At 46.6% G+C, this 22,063-nt stretch overlaps 2 protein-coding genes across 2 annotated transcripts in view; both read left to right on the top strand.

Moving 5' to 3' along the window:
• The window catches only part of LOC123347552 (antigen WC1.1-like), an 838,191-nt gene that overhangs the window by 261,699 nt on the left and 554,429 nt on the right, over window positions 1–22,063 (top strand). The window lies entirely within an intron of this gene.
• Window positions 10,022–22,063, top strand: part of LOC123355832 (scavenger receptor cysteine-rich type 1 protein M130-like) — a 420,264-nt gene continuing 408,222 nt past the window's right edge. Inside the window, exon 1 of the mRNA XM_044998590.1 lies at window positions 10,022–10,061. The gene's annotated coding sequence lies outside the window, so the exon portion shown is untranslated. The remainder of the gene's footprint in view (window positions 10,062–22,063) is intronic.

The following is a 22,063-nucleotide window of genomic DNA, read 5'->3' as shown; positions in this document are numbered from 1 at the left end:
GGGCAGCACAGAGATCCCATCCTCGTCGCCACATTGTTATATCCTTGGGGGCAGCAGCTTTAGGAAGAAATCACTGGAGACACAGAGAGCTGTAAACCTTGGAGCCATTTATTGCTACACACAGAACTAAAAACAGCCAGCCAAACAGGCTGGGCTATCCCCTAATAATCCAACTCAGTTGCCATAGCAACACAAGATTCTATTACCATGACAACCAAATACACAACATATATGTTTACAGCATGACCTTCTGTAGCTTCATATGCTGCAACTAACATCTGTAGTTCTGTTACTCGTGCTGATGCTCCAGGTAAACTGCCATGTGCTACCAGCTGCCCATCTTGAGTACAAACGGCCCATCCTGTGTGTCGCTTGCCATCCACATAGAAGGAAGAACCATCCACGTATAGGCAAGGGGCACCAGGTATTTCAGTTTCTTTTACCAGTGGAAGGTCCACGGGCTCTTCCTTAAGGCAACAATGATGCGGGTGTCCCTTATCTGGGGTAGGCATGAGGGTGGCAGGATTTAACGATGACGTTCCTTGCAGGTGTACCGAAGGCATTAGCAAGCTTATTTCCCATTGAGTCCATCTTGCCACATGGACTGCCGAAGATTTTTTTCCTGATAAAATAGTAAGGACAGCGTGAGGCATGACAATATTTACATCCTGCACACCAATTAGTGGTGAGGCTTGACTTAGGGCCATAGAAGCTCCTTCCACCGCCTGGAGCCATGGTGGCATTGTTTGAGTGACAGCATCTAGTTTAGAAGAGTAGTATGCTACTGGGCACTGTTTGTCCCCATGTTTTTGCATTAACACTGCTGTCATATGTCCCTCACTGACATGCATGTACAATGTAAAAGGCATTAATGGATTAGGAAGTCCCAACCCTGGGGCAGGACATAGCCTTTGTTTCAATGTGGTAAATGGCTGTTCACATTCAAGTGTCCATTCAATTGCATCATGTGGTCCACCGGCACCCTTCAGGAGATTATTAAGGGGCTGGACAATCCTTGAATAATTTGGGATTTGAGTTGGGGAGAAATTAAATAGCCCCAAAACTTTCCTAACTCCCCTGACCGTAATTGGTCATGAGCATGCATTCATAGCCTCAATGCGGTCAACAGTTAAATGCTTGAACCCCTTGGATATTAGATACCCCAGATATGATAGTTCCTCCTTTGCAATCTGAGCCTTTCTAGCATTACATTTTACCCCACTGTCTGCCAAGTGCTGCAGGATCACTTTTAAGTCTTTCATGTGCATTTGGCAATCTGGTGAGGAGACAAGAAGATCGTCAACATACTGTACAACACAAGAAGCCATGTCTGGCAGCTTTACCAGCACATCAGTTAACACTGTATGAAACAAAGTAGGTGAGTAATAGAAACCCTGGCTTAGGCGAGTAAAGGTATATTGCTTCCCTTTAACAGTGAATGCAAACCAAAATTGATTGTAAGGGTGCACAGGAACAGACCAAAAGCCACTGCTAATGTCCAAGGCTGAAAACACTATGTGATCATCAAAAGCCTGTAAGCCTCCCTCTACCATCCACTCCTATGCCTTTTCCCAGAAGTTTGGGTTATTAAGCTGCAAATATGGCAATTCTTTTAACATGCTCCGCAAGTCAGATGGACTCATATGAGTGTGCTCTAGGCGACTAACAGTAGCAGGGTCCCCTTCCCCTTGATTAGGATTAGGGACAGTGTGCACTCTCACCGGAGCCATGAAACTAGACTGGTATCCCCATGTTACACATGTAGGGTCCAAAGGTGCTGAGGGACAAGATCTCTTTCCCTGCAAGTCTGCTTCTTTATACTTTTTTGCTTCTGCTTGCAGTTTTTCTACTTCTGCTTCTAACTCTCCCACCCTTCCTTTTAGCACATCACTCTTTCTAAATAGCTGTTCATAATCAACAATTAAACACATACCAGACATTTGATTCTTCTTTATTCCAGTCATACAGCAAAAATATCTCCACAAGAAAACTAATAAACTTACTGCTACAATAGTTATAAAAGCACTAATTATACACTCCTCATACTGTGGATCACTATATCCCTTCATCTTTCCCTTTTTTTTTAACCTAAATATTCTCCGATCTCCAAATTTTTAAATACAATTCTGTTTACAGACTAATAACAATTTATTCCAATCAAACACCCCAGACTGAAATGCCCAATCAGCAGATTAATCCTTTTTCCAATTTATTTGATTTGCATAATTACAATGTCCAATAAGGAGATCTGGGACAGCCAACACATTAGCTAGAGGTACTTATGGCTATACCTGCCCCTACACTAACTGTTGGTCCTTACAGCCTCTTTGATTTCCCACTTCAACAACACTTAGGCCTGGTCTACACTAAAAAGGGGGTTCGAATTAGGGTACGCAAATTCAGCTACGGGAATAGTGTAGCTGAATTCGAAGTACCCTAATTCGAACTACTCACCCGTCCAGACGCGGCGGGGTCGAACTCCACGGCTCCCCCGTCGACTCCACCACCGCCGTTTGCAGTGGTGGAGTACCGGAGTCGACCGCGGCGCTTCCAGAGTTCGAACTATCGCGTCTAGATCAGACGCGATAGTTCGAACTCCGAGAAGTCGAACTCACCGCGTCAACCAGGACGGTAAGTGTAGACTAGCCCTTAGTCAGAGAAACTTACAGCTTATCCAGCCCCCACACTAAGTACAATGTCTTAAGACTGCAACAAACCACCTGAATTCCCCAACACCAAGACTTGCTTGCTACAAAAGGTCTGAGAGTCACCAGTCAGGTCAGAGACACACAACCAAATAAAAAATGAATGAACTTACCCTCTAATTTGATTGTAAGTCATGATCCTGAAGGATATTTTTCATCCTGCTCGCTGCGCCAAGAAACTGTTGGGATTTTGTGGTTCCCAATGAGTCAGAAGCTGGGCAGAATGAAGGGACTTTGATTTGATGCGATGCGATGCGATTCAATGTGGTTCGATTCAATTCGACAAAGCTTTATTCAATGTGCACAAAGGGAGAACCCCTGGTACAAAGATCAGGCAGAGTCCCTCCAGCAAGGAGACCCTCCCCTTGCTATTTTATAGCACATGGCACTTACATAACAAGTTACATAACACAAACCTCTAACCAATCAGATTTAACCTTTCCATATATGGATTTGTTTATCACATGCTCATAGTTCTCCATGCCACATGCTGAGCTCCCCTCCACCCCCCAGCCTTCTCTAGAATGTTCCTAGGCTGGTGAGCCACAGCCTGCTACCCTATGCATAAGCACCCTGCAAACCACATTTTATCCAAAATGAACACTGTAGTAAGATGAGGCCCTGAAACATAAACCCTTGGTATCAGAGGCCCGGTATGAGGCCTAAGGCCTGAACTAAAGTAATGGTCAAGACTTTGCTAACAAAGCAAAGTTAAGCTGTGAGCCAGAGGCAGGCCCTGCTCACAGAACCTGGCAAGGAAAGGGCTGATGTTGTATAATCATATATCTATATAGTGTATTGGATACCAGAAGTATAAACACGGTAGCAGGACACACTGATACTGAAACATTCCACACATAACAAGGAACAAGCTGACCCATCCCAATGACAGGGCCAAAAGGGGAATATGATGGATAGAGTTGTTTTGTTCAAACCAACATGTACATGGTGAGAGGCAGCACCTTGCTGCATAGAGGGGTTGCACCTCAATACGTAAGGAGTGATATGTAACTTGTTTGTACCTCTGTATACGAATGCATCCCTAGGGTGGTGTCTTTGTCCAGCCTACGGGGCAGTGGAAAGTCCTGCCACTGACTGAGCTGAGTCTATTGCCAGGGGGCACATATTCATAGTATGTCCTCTAGAGCAAAGTCTAGAGGGAACTATCATTGTGCTTCGTTTGACAATAAACCTGGCCGAAGTGCCTTCATACCCAGGGGTGGCTTCAGGCACCAGCATGCCAAGCACATGCCTGGGGAGGCAAGCCACAGGGGGCTCTCTGCCGGTCACCACGAGGGCAGCAGGCAGGCTGCCTTAGGCGGCATGCCTGCAGAGGGTCCGCTGGTCCCACGGCTTCAGCGGACCTCCCGCAGGCTGCTGCCAAATTCGCGGGATCAGGGACCTCCCACAGGCAAGCCACCAAAGGCAGCCTGCCTGCCGTGCTTGGAGTGGCAAAATACCTAGAGCCACCCCTGTTTGTACCTCACTAGAGTCTGTGGTCATTGGGGGTTCTCTCAGGGTCTGCTGTGTCAGCTATCTGCACAGAGCTGGGACAGCACACAGAGGGAGCACACGCACGCAGCCGATTGATATCAACATTGAACAGAGCAAAGCACCACACGGGGAGCATCTGACAACAAACACAAGCATACCCTTCAGCAGAAACAGAAAGGAGGGTCTCTTGTTAGGGCAGTTGGATGCTGTCCTGGGGAATTAGAGTCTATCCCTGCCTCTGCCACAGGTGGTCACTAACTGTGTGTTCCTCATTTTATGGGTGGCCCCCTTGAGACTGTGAGTGTCTGATTTGCAGAAGTGCTGAGCACTCACAGCTCTAAACTGAAGTCAGTGGGAGCTGTGCTGCACAAGCTTAAGTACTCTCAAAAAACAGAACGTGGGTATCTCAAGTTGGGCATCCAAAATCAGTGGATGCTTTTGATAATTTTGGCCATAGAGTGTCTCTGGGCTTTGGTTCCCCATGTTTAAAATGGAGATAATTACACTTCTCTACCTCCCAGGTGTTGTCAGCTGTTGGCTGTGTGTGTCTTCTCTCTGTGCGTTGCACCAGCTCTCTGCAGATAGCAGACGCAGCAGGCCTCAATCAAACTGCCCAAGAAGACCATAGATTTGGTTCAGTGGTGAAGGCGCTCGTCAGGTTTATTGCTGACAAAGCACGGTACTAGCTCCCCGGATCAATGTCCACAGTTACACTGGCACCTCTATGCCCCTTACAATGAACTTGGCTCAGTGAGTGGCGAGACTTTCCACCCCCACCTCCCCACTCCGAGGCCAGAAGAAGACTCCCTCTGCGACTTGTCTTTTATACTCTGATAGAAACCAGTTATGTCTTGCCCCTCAGATGTGGTTAATTACCACCCTTTACCTGGTACATTTTGGTTGGATCAAAACATCTCTATCCATCACCTTGTCATCCTGACCTTACCATTAGGAGGGGTTAGTGTGTCCCTGTATCATCATTGGGAAGTGTGTTTACACCATAACCCTGTATCAAGGTGCTCTGGTATTACCCTTCTGGAATGTGTTTATGCACATGCCAGTGCCTAGCACTTCTCATGAGTGTTTGTGTTTTTTCAAAACCAACCATGCTTTTGCCAGGTTCATGTTCTGGACAATGAACCTGCACCCATAGTCACAAAGGGACTAATGAAGGTTTCACAGGCAGGTACAAGTCTGGCATTCTGAATGTTTGAATGCTTCTCTTTGCAAATTTTAACTTTCTTTTTGATTCAGAGCTGTATAGATTTTGGGGCCAGAAGGGAGCTTTAGATCTAGTCTGACCTCCTGGGTAACAAAGACTAAAGAATTTAAACCAATTACTTCTGTACTTCATCTCAACTTGTGTTTGGCTAAAGCATATCTTCCAGAAAGGCATTCAATTTTGTTCTGAATACTTCAGGAGGTGGAGAATCTTCTGCTTCCCTGGTAGTTTGTTCCAATGTTTAATCAGTATCACTGTGAAAAATGTCTGCCTTACCTCTAATAGGAACTTATCTGACTTTAACTTCCATCCATTGGTTCTTGTTATGATTTTCTCCACTCGATTAAGAGGCCTTTAGTATGAAGTGTTTTGTCCATGGGAAGGTATTTATACACTGCGATCAAGACACATCTAGGTCATCTTTTTGACAAGCTAAACAGATTGACCTCCTTAAATCTCTCACTGCAGGGCACATTTTCAAGCCCTGGAATCATTATTGCGGATCTTCTCTGTGCCCTTTCCCATTTTTTAACATCCTTCTTACAATGTGGACGCTAAAAGCAGATGCAGTATTTGTCTCCCCAGTGCTGTACACACAGGAAAAATCAACATCCTACTAGAGCTGGTTGGAAATTATTTGGCAAACCAGAGTTTAAATGGAAAACTCCAGGTTGTTGAATTCAATATTTGTCATGATAATGAATCAAGTTCAAAGAACTTTTTCAAAACCACAAGCAGGATCTGGTGGAAATGTCCGTGGTTCCCTGCCTGTTTCCCTGGTGGCTCTTGTTAGTCCTGCCATGCAGATTGTCCCAGCGCTGGGTACCCCAGTCTTCTAGGAGCTGCAGCTCTGGGGCAGCCCCACCATACAGATTGCCCCAGAATTGGAGACCCTGGGCTTTCTAGGGTCTGTACGTCCAGGGCAGCCCTGCCAACTCTTTCAGGCTCTCTGCCATGCGATAGGAACCCGCAAGCCCTGGGAGCCCCAGCTCTAACCAAGGATCAGCCCCAGGGTCTGCATCAGGGATCCTGGAAGTCCTGGGGTGGGTTCCGGTGCTCCAGGGTCTGTGGCTTTGGGGCAGCCCTGCCTTGCAGAATGCCCCGGACTGGGCTATTTGCCTATTTAGGTTACCAGCTGGCCAAGGAGTCTGGGAGCCGGGGGGGTCTCCGGTCCAGGGCAGGCCACATGAGGAGGCTGCCCCAGAGCCCCAGCAGTGGCTGTGAGAAATTGACATGCTTGTCCTGATGCTAACAGTGGTGAAACTGACAAGGAGTCAGTGTCACTCCGCATCTATCGGGGTTCCTAGAAGCAAATTTCATGTTGGATACACCATGGACTGGAGTTTCCAAAACAAAATTTTAGCTGGATTTCCAATTCACAGGAAATTTTAAAAGAGTGAAATTTCCTGTACACTGGAAATCCTGCGTTTCAGCCCTCTTTATACATCCAGGGATCACCTTTGCCGTTTCTGCAGCAGCATCACACTGGGAGCTCACGTTCAGTTCTTTGCCCACTATAACCCTGCATAGAACATGGGAAATATCTGTATTTCTGTGACTATTATGTGCACCTCAGTCTCTTTTACTGCTATTTTCACATTTCCTACTAGGGCTCAAAGGGCAACCCCCATCTGAGCTCCTCACATGTCCCAGGACAGCAGACAGTAGTTTCATAGAACCCAGTTACTGGTACTTAACTGACAAAACAGGTGTAAGGGGTTTTGAACTTTTGCATCTGGCCAAGCTGAGCACAAGCCCCCTTCCTTGTGATGGGCCCCTGAGGTGGGAAATCTTAAACAGAGAGCTTGGGAATTGTTAACAGGGGAGCCCTGATGAACAGAGAGGGTGAGGCAAGGTCTGCAGGGAAGGAGACTGAAATACAATCCCCAGAAGCAGGGGTTCCTGGGATAAGCTGAGTCAGCCCAGATTTTGAGGGGAAAGCTGAGCTTTAGGTAAGACATAGCCCTGTGGGCCTTCAGTTGCTTTATTCTTTTCTCTGTGATTGCTGTGTCCCTATGGATAAATACAAAATAACACTGTCCTGGGTCTGGTACTATTCAATATTTCTGTAAATGACCTGGATGATGGAGTACAGAATACATGTACACAATTTCTGGATGACATGAAGCTGAGAGGGGTCTCAAGCTCTTTGGAAGGCAGAGTTAAAATTCAAAATGGTGTTGATAAACTGGAGAATTGGTCTGAAATCAGTAAATTGAAATTCAATAAAGACAAGTGCAAAGTATTAGACTTAGGAAGGAAAAATCAAATGCAAAAAAAATAATAAAAAAGGGGGAATAACTGACTAGGCAGCGATTCTGCAGAAAATGATCTTGGAGTTAATAGTGGATCTGTTGTATCAACCAGGCAAGGTACTAACAAACTTCAACAGGACTTTATTTTTACAGTGGAAACCTCTTTAACAATCTGCAGCTGCACCCTTTGTAACTCTCACTCAGTCTCCTCAACTCCTCCCCCCTCCTTCCTGTTTTCTGTCCTTTCAGACTCCTAACAGCCAGTGCTCCCAGTTCTAATAATTACAAGCACATCTAAACACCACAGGATCACAATCTGAAAAGTTGTGATGCTGTTATGAAAAAGGGAAATGTCATTCTGAATTGTATTAACAAAAATGTCATATGTAAGATACAGGAGGTAATTGTCCTACTCTACTTAGCACTTGTGTGGCCTCAGCTGGAGTCCAGCTGGAGTCCTGGAGTCCCGGGTCGGCGGGTAGCAATCAACTTCTCGGAGTTCGATATATCGCGTCTCATCTAGACGCGATGTATCAAACTCCGAACCGCTCCCGTCGACTCCGGAACTCCACCACCGCAAACGGCGGTGGCAGAGTCGACGGGGGAGCTGCAGACTTCGATCCCACGCCGTGAGGATGGGTAAGTAGTTCGAACTAAGGTAGTTCGACTTCAGCTACGCTATTTGCATAGCTGAAGTTGCGTACCTTAGTTCGACACCCACCCCCCCTAGTGTAGACCAGGCCTAAGAAAGATAAGGACAATTTGGAGAATGTCCCGAGGCGAGCATCAAAGAGAGTAAGAGGTTTAGAAAACATGATCTATGAGGAAATGTTGAAAGAATTGGACATATTTAGTTTAGAGAAGAGAAGTCTGAGGGGTGAACTGATAACAGTCTTCAAATAACTGAAAGATTATTTGTCAATTGTTGTCCATATCCACCAAGGGTTCCTTCCAACCCTACATTTCTATTATACTGTGGTTTTATCAGCAATTCAGATCTGCTGATATAAAAAAAATGTTGATCCATGGTAAATGCCATTTAACATGCTCCTTAGGTACCAATAGATTGGAGAGAGATTCATCCTCTTCACAGAATATGAATAGACATCCTGCTGCTGTGTAAAACCAAAAATGTGTATTGAACACTTCTGCCTTTTCTGCATCACTATTAACAAATTTACCATCTCCATTTCTAACGGGCCTACAGCATTGTTAGGATTTGTTTGTTTGTTCCTAATATATTTAAAAAAACTCCTTATTTTTCATAGTCCTCCCAGTCACGGAGTTTATCCTGATGTCTTTAGCTTCCCTTATCAGTTTTCTTCATATCCTAACTTCTAATGTATATTGATTTGCTCTAATTCCCACTTTTTCCATTTTTTAATGTACTGCCTTTTATTTCTATTGCTGCCTTCACTTTGCCACTGACCCAGAATGAGCTTTTAGGCAAAGTTTTATACCAGTGGAGTACCCGAACTCCCAAACCCCCTTTATAATTTTCAGCTTTCATTGACTTTCTAGGACACATTAAGCCCCGTCTTGTTGGAGGAGATGGTGCCTGCTCAGGACGTGTGGAGATAAAACGTGGAAACACGTGGACCACAGTCTGTGATGCACATTTTGATCTCAACGTTGCCAATGTTATCTGTAATGAACTACAGTGTGGAATAGCTGTATCTATCCCAGGAGGAGGTCACTTTGGAGAAGGACAAGGGTTGATCTTGACTGAAGAATTCCAGTGTGTGGGGAATGAGTCTCTCCTGTTCTCCTGTCCCAGGATATCACAAGTGAATCAGACGTGTTCACACACAAATGATGTTGGTGTCATATGCTCACGTAAGAATTCAACACAATCTATTTAAAATCCCAGTGACGTATTCTAAATTAGGGTGAAGCAATGTACTTATCTCACTGTGTAGAGAGCTGGGTTTAATAGGGTTGGATCAAAACCCCAAACAAGCCAAGATAACGAGAAAGGGATCATTTGCCCCCTGACTTTCCTTTCTTTTACTATTTGGTATAAAATAGTTCCAAGGCTCCCTCTCTAAACCCCTTCTCCCTTCTCCCCTGGGCACACAGGTTTCCGGCTGGTGAACGGCAGCAGAGAGTGCTCAGGGAGGGTGGAGATCCAGGTTCTTGGTGCCTGGGGAACCCTCTGTGACTCACGCTGGGATTTACCAGATGCCAACGTTCTCTGTCATCAGCTCGACTGTGGATTCGCTGAATCGGCTCCAAGGGGAGGGTATTTTGGGAAGGGAACTGGCTCTGTCTGGAAAGACACATTTCACTGTAAAGGGACTGAAACCCATTTGGGCCTTTGCCCTGTTACTGCTCTGGGGGCCTCTCTGTGCTCACATGACAATGATGCCAGTGTGATTTGCTCAGGTAAGTGCAGGAGAGATGCTGGACTAAGGACACCTGCCCCTCAGTGTGTGACACTGCCCCCAGAGCAGGGAAACCTCAGGGCACAGCAAGGGGAGGGGGAGCTAGATCCTAAACCACGTATAACAATAATAAATATGTTAAACATAAAATTAAACTAAATAATATTATCACAAATGAATAGTTGTGACCCAGGAAAGCCCTGGATTCTCCAGGAAGAGCTTTATTCAGCAACTCTGTCCTTATGAAGAGCAGCGGAGCAGGGGCAGCACTTTGTCCTTCAGGTTACATAAATGTCACCAATTCACCGTCCCCATCCTTCTCCAAATCATTGCTAACCTTCTTCTTTAGAAAGAGTCCATAATTTCATGCACACTCTGTATTATTTCTAGTGTATAACAGGGAGTGTTATTCAGTGTATTTCCCATCTCTCCTGAGCCCAGGTCACTCTGAATCACTCAGACTGCTGAATGGAGAGAGCCGGTGCGATGGGAGAGTTGAGATTTCCCTCCGTGGTGCGTGGGGCAGAGTGCTGGATGACCAGTGGGACATGAACGATGCCAGCGTGGTGTGCAGGCAGCTCCAGTGTGGAGTTGCTGAGAAAGCTTATAACCCCCCTAAGTCTGAGCAAGGAACGGGCCCTGTGGGGCTGAGAAGGGTCCAGTGTGCAGGAAATGAGACTCATCTGACTCTCTGTGACAACTCCATGTCTGAGACAACCCAGGCAGGAATTTCTGCGGATGTCGGTGTCGTTTGCTCAGGTGATTCATTTCTAAATCTCACAGACATTCTCTGTTCAGTAGGAAAATACGTGTTAACAGCTGGGATCTATCCCTGCAGGGAGCAGGCGGATCAGACTGGTGAATGGGGCAGGTCGCTGCACCGGGAGAGTGGAGATTTATTACAATGGCAGCTGGGGGACAGTCTGTGATGATTTCTGGGATCTGTCAGACTCCAATGTCATCTGCAAACAACTGGGATGTGGACATGCCATCAGTGCAACTGTCTCTGCTCATTATGGGCAAGGATCCGGGCAGATCTGGCTGGATGATGTGAACTGCTCTGGGAATGAATCCGATCTCTGGTTGTGTCCTTCCAGGGGCTGGGGCCAGCACAACTGCAGACACAAAGAGGATGCAGGAGTTCTCTGCTCAGGTCAGTTCTGAGAATGCTCTGGTGAGCCGTGTTACCAGGGGATTTAATGGAGGGGGCAGATGTTTAAGGAGGTTGCTGAAAATGACACTTTCCCTGACTATCTCTGCCTCCCTTTCCCTTGTGTAACTATCTACCAGGGTCACCATTAGAAAGTCCTCAGCTCCCACCCAGAGGTATTGGAGATATTGCAAGATTTCCCTAATGTTAGAATGCTGCATCTCAGGTGTCTGAAGGAGACAGGATCATGGAAAGCAGTGACTGAAAAGGATGTAGGGTCCTAGTGGAGAAATAACTGAACATGAGCGCCCAGTGCCGTGTATGGTAAAATGGGCTAATGTGAACCTTGGATGTATACACAGGGGAGTAATGAGTAGGAGTGGGGACTAAATGTTACTGTTGTATATGGCACTGGTGAGACAGATACTAGAATACTGTGTCCAGGTCTGATGTCCACAAAAATTGGAGACGGAGCAGAGAAGAGCCACAAAAGTGATCTGATGGCTTGAATAAAAGCCTTACAGTGAGAGATTTAAGATGCTGAATCTGTTTAGCTTATCAAAATGATCAAGAGGTGACTTGATTACAGGCATAAGTTCCTTCACGAGGAGAACATACCACTTACTAAAGGGCTCTTTAATCTAATGGAGGAAGGCAGAACAAGAGTCGATGGCTGGAAACTGAAACCAGACAAATTCACCTCAGAAATAAGGCCCAGGTTTTTAACAATGAGGGTGATTAACCATTGGAACAAACTATCAGGGAAATGGAGCATTCTGCATCTCTTGAAGTCTTCCTGTCTAAACTGGATGCCTTTCTGGAAGCTCTGCTTATGTCATACTCAAGTTATTAGGCTCTATGCAGCTGTTTTACAGAAGGTCAAATTATTTGATCTCATGATCCCTGTCACGCTGTCTGGGGTGGCTCACAGCTCTGAGTGGCCACTTCCAGGTGAATGATGAGAAACAAGGTAATACCCCAACCTGGGGGTGTGTTCTAAAAGTAGATATCTGCAAGACAGTAACAGATGTGAACTCCTGGACCAATGTTCCCTCTAATTTTTTACATCCATGTGTGGTATGAATTTTGTTATGTGCACCAGTATAGAGGTGATGTGTGGTGGGATTAGGGCCAAGGGGTTGAGACAGTGGGAGACAGCTCAGGGCTAGTGCAGAGGGTGGCGGTGTGCGGGGTGAGGGTTCTGGGTGGGGGTGCGGGCTCTGGGGTGGTGCCAGGGCTGAGGGTCTTGGGGTCGTGAGGGGGCTCAGGGCTGAGGCAGAGGGTTACAGCGTGGGGGCTGAGAGCTCTGGGGTGGGCCCAGAGATGAGGAGCTCAGGGTGCAGGAGCGGGCTCGGGGCTGGGCAGAGAGATGGGGTATGTGGTGGGTGAGGGCTCTAGCTGGGGCTGTGGGCTATGAGGTGGGGCCATGGATGAATGGTTTGGGGTGCAGGCTGCCCTGGGGCTGTGGGGGGAAGAGAGAACTCCCCCCAGCCTTCTCCTGCTGCAGCAGCCTGTGGCCAGGGGAGAGGCACCGCTTTCCCTGCTGCAGCAAATCCGCGATCATGGGAGAGAAACCTCTCCCCGGATGCGGCAGATCCAGGGCTGGGGACAGGGGAGAGGCGCCAGTCCCCGGCTGCAGCAGGTTCGAGGCTGGGGAAGAGGCACCTCTCCAATCCAGGCCCCTGTGGCTGCGTGCGTACGTGGCCCTTAATATCCTGCTCTGCAGCCATGTAGCCACACAGCTTAGAGGGAATGTAGTCCTGGATCAATATACACTTCTACTTCGCTATAACGCGGTCGTGGGGAGCCAAAAATCCCTACTGCATTATAGCTGAAACCCCGTTATATCGGGGTAGGGGCGGCAGGGCTCCGGTGGGATTTAAAGATCTCTAGGCACCGGCCACTGCGGGGAGCCCGTGCCCTTTAAATCACCGGCGAACCCTGCTGCCGCAGCCCCGGGGTAGTAGCTTCACGGCTCCAGCGGTGATTTAAAGGGCCCAGGGCTCCCCGCAGCAGCCAGAGACCCGGACCCTTGAAAGTCTCACCATAGCCCCGCTGCTACCACGCTATACGCGAACCTGTGTTATATCGGGTCCTGTTACAGTGGGGTATCTATCTTCCCAGACAAACTATACTTAGTGATAATTGGTCATTCACACAAAAAATCACACCATGTTCTGGTTGCTTCCAGTCCCAAGAAACCAGTCACTTACCCCAGATCAGTTAGAATCATAGAATCTCAGGGTTGGAAGGGACCTCAGGAGGTCATCTAGTCCAACCCCCTGCTCAAAGCAGGACCAAACCCAACTAAATCATCCCAGCCAGGGCTTTATCAAGCCTGACCTTAAAAACCTCTAAGGAAGGAGATTCCACCACCTCCCTAGGTAACCCATTCCAGTTCTTCACCACCCTACTAGTGAAAAAGTTTTTCCTAATAGCCAACCTAAACCTCCCCCTCTGCAACTTGAGACCATTACTCCTTGTTCTGTCATCGGATACCACTGAGAACAGTCTAGATCCATCCTCTTTGGAACCCCCTTTCAGGTAGTTGAAAGCAGCTATCAAATCCCCCCTCATTCTTCTCTTCTGCAGGCTAAACAATCCCAGTTCCCTCAGCCTCTCCTCATAAGTCATGTGTTCCAGCCCCCTAATCATATTTGTTGCCCTCCGCTGGACTCTCTCCAATTTATCCACATCCTTCTTGTAGTGTGGGGCCCAAAACTGGACACAGTACTCCAGATGAGGCCTCACCTGTGCTGAATAGAGGGGAATGATCACTTCCCTAGATCTGCTGGAAATGCCCCTACTTATACAACCCAAAATGCCATTAGCCTTCTTGGCAACAAGGGCACACTGTTGACTCATATTCAGCTTTTTGTCCACCGTAACCCCTAGGTCCTTTTCTGCAGAACTGCTGCCCAGCCATTCGGTCCCTAGTCTGTAGCAGTGCATGGGATTCTTCCGTCCTAAGTGCAGGACTCTGCACTTGTCCTTGTTGAACCTCATCATATTTCTTTTGGCCCAATCCTCTAATTTGTCTAGGTCCCTCTCTATCCTAGCCCTACCCTCCAGCGTATCAACCACTCCTCCCAGTTTAGTGTCATCTGCAAACTTGCTAAGGGTGCAGTCCACACCATCCTCCAGATCGTTAATGAAGATATTGAATAAAACCGGCCCCAGCACCGACCCTTGGGGCACCCTACTTGATACCGGCTGCCAACTAGACATGAAACCATTGATCACTACCCGTTGAGCCCAACCATCTAGCCAATTTTCTATCCACCTTACCGTCCATTCATCCAGCCCAGACTTCTTTAACTTGCTGGCAAGAATACTGTGGGAGACTGTATCAAAAGCTTTACTAAAGTCCAGAAATAGCACATCCACTGCTTTCCCCTCATCCACAGAGCCGGTTATCTCATCATAGAAGGCAATTAGGTTAGTCAGGCATGACTTGCCCTTGGTGAATCCATGCTGACTGTTCCTGATCACTTTCCCCTCCTTTAAGTGGTTCAGGATTGATTCCTTGAGGACCTGTTCCATGATTTTTCCAGGGACTGAGGTGAGACTGACTGGCCTGTAGTTCCCTGGATCTTCCTTCTTCCATTTTTTTAAGATGGGCACTACATTAGCCTTTTTCCAGTCATCGCGGACCTTCCCCGATCGCCATGATTTTTCAAAGATAATGGCCAATGGCTCTGCAATCTCATCGGCCAACTCCTTTAGCACCCTCGGATGCAGCGCATCCGGACCCATGGACTTGTGCTCATCCAGCTTTTCTAAATAGTCCCGAACTACTTCTTTCCCCACAGAGAGCTGGTCACCTCCTCCCCATACCGTGCTGCAGAGTGCAGCTGTCTGGGAGCTGACCTTGTCTGTGAAGACAGAGGCAAAAAAAGCATTGAGTACACTAGCTTTCTCCACATTCTCTGTCACTAGGTTCCCTCCCTCATTCAGCAAGGGGCCCACACTGTCCTTGACTTTCTTCTTGTTGCTAACATATCTGAAGAAACCCTTCTTGTTACTCCTAACATCTCCGGCTAGCTGCAACTCCAAGCATGATTTGGCCTTCCTAATTTCACTCCTGCATGCCTGAGCAATACTTTTATACTCCTCCCTGGTTATTTGTCCAATCTTCCACTTCTTGTACACTGTTTTTTTGTGTTTAAGACGAGCAAGGATTTCACTGTTAAGCCAAGCTGGTCGCCTGCCATATTTACTTTTCTTCCTACACATCGGGATGGTTTGTTCCTGCAACGTCAATAAGGTTTCTTTAAAATACAGCCAGCTTCCCTCGACTCCTTTCCCCGTCATGTTATTCTCCCAGGGGACCTTGCCCATCAGTTCCCTGAGGGAGTCGAAGTCTGCTTTTCTGAAGTCCAGGGTCTCTGTTCTACTGTTCTCCTTTCTTCCTTGTGTCAGGATCCTGAACTCGACCATCTCATGGTCACTGCCTCCCAGGTTCCCATCCACTATTGCTTCCTCTACTATTTCTTTCCTGTTTGTGACCAACAAGTCAAGAAGAGCTTTTCCCCTAGTTGGTTCCTCCAGCACTTGCACCAGGAAATTGTCCCCTACACTTTCCAGAAACTTCCTGGATTGCCTGTGCACTGCTGTATTGCTCTCCCAGCAGATATCGGGGTGATTAAAGTCACCCATGAGAACCAGGGCCTGTGATCTAGCAACTTCTGTTAGTTGCTGGAAGAAAGCCTCGTCCACCTCATCCCCCTGGTCCGGTGGTCTGTAGCAGACTCCCACCACGACATCACCCTTGTTGTTCATATTTCTAAATTTAATCCAGAGACTCTCAGGTTTTTCTGCAGTTTCATACTGGAGCTCTGAGCAGTCATACTGCTCTCTTACATACAATGCAACTCCCCCACCTTTTCTGCCCTGCCTGTCCTTCCTGAACAGTTTATATCCATCCATGACAGTACTCCAATCATGTGAGTTATCCCACCAAGTCTCAGTTATTCCAATTACATCATAATTCCTTGACTGTGCCAGGACTTCTAGTTCCCCCTGCTTGTTCCCCAGGCTTCTTGCATTTGTGTATAGGCACTTAAGATAACTCGCTGATTGTCCCGCTTTCTCGGTCTGAGACAGGAGTCCTCCCCTCTTGCAGTTTCCTGCTTGTGCTTCCTCCCGGAATCCCACTTCCCCACTTACCTCAGGGCTTTGGTCTCCTTCCCCCGGTGAACCTAGTTTAAAGCCCTCCTCACTAGGTTAGCCAGCCTGCTTGCAAAGATGCTCTTCCCTCTCTTTGTGAGGTGGAGCCTGTCTCTACCTAGCAATCCTTCTTCTTGGAAGACCATCCCATGGTCAAAGAATCCAAACCCTTCTCTCCGACACCATCTGCGTAGCCATTCGTTGATTTCCACGATTCGACGGTCTCTACCCTGGCCTTTTCCTGCCACAGGGAGGATAGACGAGAACACCACTTGTGCCTCAAACTCCTTTATCCTTCTTCCCAGAGCCACGTACTCTGCAGTGATGCGCTCAAGGTCATTCTTGGGAGTATCATTGGTGCCCTGGATCTTACACCAAAGACAATGCCTCTAGCCAATCCTGTAATAAACCACTGCTCTACAGCCAAAATGCTTCTGAAATAAATGTAGTCAAACTTTACTAATTCTGGGTCACTGAGAATGAAAATGATGCTTAAAATTGTTGATTGGCTCTAGTTTTCAAGTTATGCTATTGGGTCAGTATATACGACCCTTGACTTGGGAATAGCGGAGGATAAGTGAGTTATAAAGGGAAGGGCTCTCAATTTAAACCAGAAATGACTAAAATACATCTTTGACTGGATCTATGAATAAATCTATGACTGGGTTTGGACAGTACTTGCTTTTTAGGCAAAACAATGAATGATGCAATCTGAAGCTGGTATTGCGTCATACATGATATGAATTGCATCATGTTATTCCTAGAAGTCATGGATGATGCAACCATAACGAAGCTTACATCACTCTGCTGAACAAATTGCCCTATATCAGCTCTAGAAATCAGACAGTGTCGTGCTCTCTTTTTTGTCAGTGTTTGATTTTGCAAAGGGACACATTTCTGTTTAGCCAAAGTGAGCAGAGATGCCTCGTACTTGTGTGAACAGTGCAGATAACTTCTGCTATGTTTGTGGTGAAGTGACTTTTGCGTCACAAAAGCGCAGTATAACCACTATGGTTAAGAAAGCCTATCACCTCTATTTTGGCTGCAAAATTGGAGATCAGGACAAGAGGTGGGCCCCACACATATGCTGCAACACTTGTGCAACAAATCTTCGCTGGTGGTTGAACATGGAAAGGAAATCTACGCCTTTTGCAGTGTCAATGATTTGGAGAGAGCCAACAGATCATACCAGCAATTGTTACTTCTGCACGGTGCCTCCAGTTGGGAAAGGTGTGTCAAAGAAGAAAAAGTGGACTGTGCATTATCCAAACATTCCATCAGCTATACGCCCAGTACCCCACGGAGAAGGACTGCCGGTTCCTGATGCACCAGAATCATTCTCACTTGAATCAGACGAGGAAGAGGAAGAGGATGAAACTTCTGGTCCTGAACCATCAATGTCACAGGACCCACATTTTCTCCCATCCTCCTCCTCTGAACCACACCTCATAACACAAGGTGAACTGAATGACCTTGTCAGGGATTTGGAACTACCCAAGAGTAAGGCAGAGCTTTTGGGCTCCAGACTACAGCAGTGGAATCTCCTGGCAAGTGATGTTAGGGTTTCCATGTTCCGTGACCATCAAAAGGATCTTGTTCCATTCTTCTTCATGGAAGGTGATCTTGTAGCCTGCAACAACATCGATGGTGTGATGGCAGCCCTCAACATCGTTCATGATCCAGATGAGTGGAGACTGTTCATTGATTCATCGAAGACGAGTCTTAAAGCTGTTTTACTGCATAATGGCAATGTTTTGCCATCAATTCCAGTTGGTCATGCAGTCCATATGAAGGAAACGTATGACAACATGAAACAACTTTTGAGGTGCATAAACTATGACCAACATCAGTGGCAGCTTTGTGGCGATTTGAAGGTTGTTGCTCTCTTGCTTGGTCTGCAGACTGGATACACAAAGTACTGCTGTTTTCTCTGTCAATGGGATAATCATGCAAGAGATTCCCACTACATCAAGAAAGATTGGCCACTCTGACAGTCATTGGAGCCTGGGAGGAAAAGTGTTCAGCATCCACCACTTGTTGAATCAAGGAAGATTTTGTTACCACCCTTACACATCAAGCTGGGTCTGATGGAGAAATTTGTCAAGGCCATTGACAAAACACAAGCAGCTTTCAAGTACCTCCGTGGAAAATTTCCAAGGTTAAGTGAAGCTAAGATAAAGGAAGGTGTCTTTGTTGGTCCTCAGATTCGTGAACTTCTTCGAGATGATGCATTTGACCATGCACTGCGTGGCAAGGAAAAGACGGCATGGAAAGCCTTCCAGTTAGTGGCAATAAATTTTCTCGGAAACAACAAGGCAGACAACTACAGGTTGTTGGTGGAAAACCTCCTCAAGGCATACAAAAGCCTTGGTTGCAACATGTCACTAAAGATACATTTTTTTCACTCTCATCTAGATTTTTTTCCACCGAACTGTGGAGCAGTGAGAGATGAGCACGGCGAGCGATTTCACCAGGACATTGCAGCAATGGAGAAATGCTATCAGGGCAAATGGAGCCCATCAATGCTTGCAGACTATTGCTGGACAGTGACAAGAGATGCTCCATTTAATGAATACAAGAGACAAGCCAAGAAGCACCGAGTAGACACTGAATAGGACTAAACTATGTACATAATAGTTTTTTGCCTTTTGTTTCATAATAAATTTTATTTATATAACCCTTTTGCTGATTTTTAAAGTGTTACATAAACAGGACAGGTGAAATATTATCATGTAAAGCAACCATAAACACATGAAAAGACCTAGGTTTACAATTTATGATTAAAACTCTACTATCTACACAGTATACATAGACATAAAATGTAAAAACTTAAATATCTTAGAAACAGTAGCCAATCAGTTGTTTTAATTGTCATATTTGAATTCAGCACATCAAAATACATAATAAATAGCACATTTTATCTCTGAAGCAGACAACTTCTCAAAAATTGTAGACCAGTGCTATATGCAGGTTTATTGACTAGGAAAAAGAAATAAAAGGGTTATTTTACAGGTTAAAGCAAAGAAACATATACACACAAATGAGTTACCATTTACATCCTAGGAGGGACAGAATTGTAGTGATCTGTCAATTCCAAATGTCCTTCAGCACTGACCCAGGGATAACCCCTTGGGGTCTCTGGCTTCAGTTTGGTGTCTCTAGCCCTGTCATAGTTCAAACAGCCAAAAAGATGAACAATCATCACATCTACTATTTTTATTTCCTTCTTCCAGCCTTCAAAGTGGGGACGAGGCCTCTGCATGTGCTGCTCCTTGGGTGTGATAAGGCCATTAACCAATCCTGTATATTGTGATGATCATTGATAGCCCATCTGATTTTGAAAGTCCTTGGGCATGGGGGAGGGGGGGGGAAGATGATTCCCATGCCTGAGCTCACAAGTTGAGAGCAAACATTTTCACACTTATAAGGCAAAACTTACATATTTTCTTGTAGCATGGACCACAGCCATTACAAGTGAGATTAATGCCTGCAGCAACTAACCACCATTTCATAGAGTCTAAACACTAAATACATTCTTACAAGACTAATACCTGTTTTGAGCAAAGCTAACATACAGGTGACCTGGCCTGATCTCCAGCTACGAGATTGTCAGTTCTCAGCTAATGCCTGCAGCCTGGGCAAGAGCTGGCATCTGGCCTGCCAATGTCACGATCCTTCCTGGCCTTTATCTGTTACAATCTGTATGTAGCTGCTGGTAAGTGGTGGCCTTCCAGAGATGCCCACTGTATTTCTAGGGGGCCTGTGATGTGTAAAAGAATCTCTCATTCTTGGAGTGGTTATCTAGCAGTTGCTCCTGCAGAATGATGCACAGGATTGTTTGCAATCGCTGGGATTTCACTCTTCCCACCCCAGTTCATTTCAGAATCAGATGATTTAAATTCCCTTTTTGTGCATTTCCTTCTAGAATTCACAGATCTGAGGCTGGTGAGCGACAGTGACTGTGCTGGGCGGCTGGAGGTTTTCTACAATGGGACGTGGGGCAGTGTTTGCTACAATCAGATGTCCGGAGTCACCGCAGCAATTGTCTGCAAACAGCTGAACTGTGGGAATGGAGGGCAGATTGCAAGCGACTTTGAATATGGAGCAGGTTCTGGTCTCACGTGGCTGGACCAGGTTATATGCAGTGAGCAGCATAGCTCCCTCTGGCAGTGCCCATCAGAGCCCTGGAATCCAAACTCATGTGAAAACCGAGCAGAAGAGACCCATATTTCTTGCGCTGGTAATTCTGAAACTACCTGCATGCATGCGTGCAAAAACACATGTATGTGATGTGTTCAATTAATTGAAGGGTTAGGATAGAACTTGTTGTTCACACCTCAGTGTAGGTAGATTTAAATTCTCAACACAAGATACAAATATATTTTCACAGACTTTTATATGAATAAGCATTTCTCTGATTAACAACAAACATGGAAGTTAATCAATTAATTATAAACGAGACCGGTGTTACACAGTGCGCTAAGGTAGTGTGAGAGCAAAGAAAAGCCTCTCCCTAGAGACCATCATTAGGCAGCTCTATGGTTATTAATCCTTTTTGGATGAACAATCAGAGATGGGCCCAGGCTGTGCAGTTTGGGTCGAGACTGGAATCCCCCACAATTCTGGGTGCATGTTGGCCTGGAGCAAATTAATTAGGTATTAAATAACCCAGAGTTCACATTTCAGTTCATACAGTGCTGAAATTATGAGTTTAAAATACAGATAAATTCCACTCCCACATCACACGCACAGCCCAGTGCATTCACCTCGGCTTTTTCTCTCCATAGGAAAAAAAGCAAAACCAACTCAGATCCTGTTTGCCGAATGCCCGAACTCTCCAAGCTGCACAGGTATCTCTGCTTCTCACTGTTTCACTCTTGGTCGCTAAGGACTTTCCCAGCTTCCCCAGTAACATGTGAGGTTTCTGCATTTCCAGACCAGGAGAAGTTACGTGTCGTGGGAGGAGAGGACAGATGCTCGGGGAGAGTGGAGGTTTGGTACCAAGGCTCCTGGGGAACAGTCTGTGATGACTCCTGGGACATGGCGGATGCTAATGTTGTGTGTAAACAACTGGGCTGTGGATCTGCTGTATCTGCCCTGGTCGAGGCTGCATTTGGCGAGGGGACTGGTCCCATCTGGGTGGAGAAATTGAATTGCCGAGGGACAGAGTCATCTCTCTGGGACTGTCCTGCCAAGCCCTGGGGTGAGAGCAACTGTGGTCATAAGGAAGATGCTGCTGTGAATTGCTCAGGTGAGTGACGGGAGATGTTTCTGCTACATGCTGTAATTTTCAGGGAGGAGGATGGATCAGTCCACGCCCCCATCCCTTTGGTCCCAGACCAGGCCCTCCCCTCGCCTGTGTTCAGGAGCATCATGGATGCTGTGAGGTGGGACTTTTGTGGGGTCAGATTGGCTCAGGCATCAGCCCACATAGCCCCTGCATCCCTGTGCTGCTCTGATGGAGCTTGTGGAGGTGACAGCTGGAGACAACCAGGGACTCTCAGTGGTGAGGTTCCCCCCGGGAATAAACACGTCACCTCCCCCTCGTTCCAGGCTCCAACTCTCCTCCCTTTCCCTTTGCAGGTCTGACAGAGAGGACAGATTCTCCAAATACCCCAGTTAAAGCATCCCCCTCTTCCCATCAAGGGTTAAATTTCCCTGGTGCTGGGTCACAGCGGATGAGC

This window comes from Mauremys mutica, chromosome 1 (genome assembly GCF_020497125.1).
Source record: "Mauremys mutica isolate MM-2020 ecotype Southern chromosome 1, ASM2049712v1, whole genome shotgun sequence".
Classification (NCBI taxonomy): domain Eukaryota; kingdom Metazoa; phylum Chordata; order Testudines; family Geoemydidae; genus Mauremys; species Mauremys mutica.
Note: the sequence above shows the minus strand (reverse complement) of the source record. Positions and strands in the feature narration are given on the sequence as shown.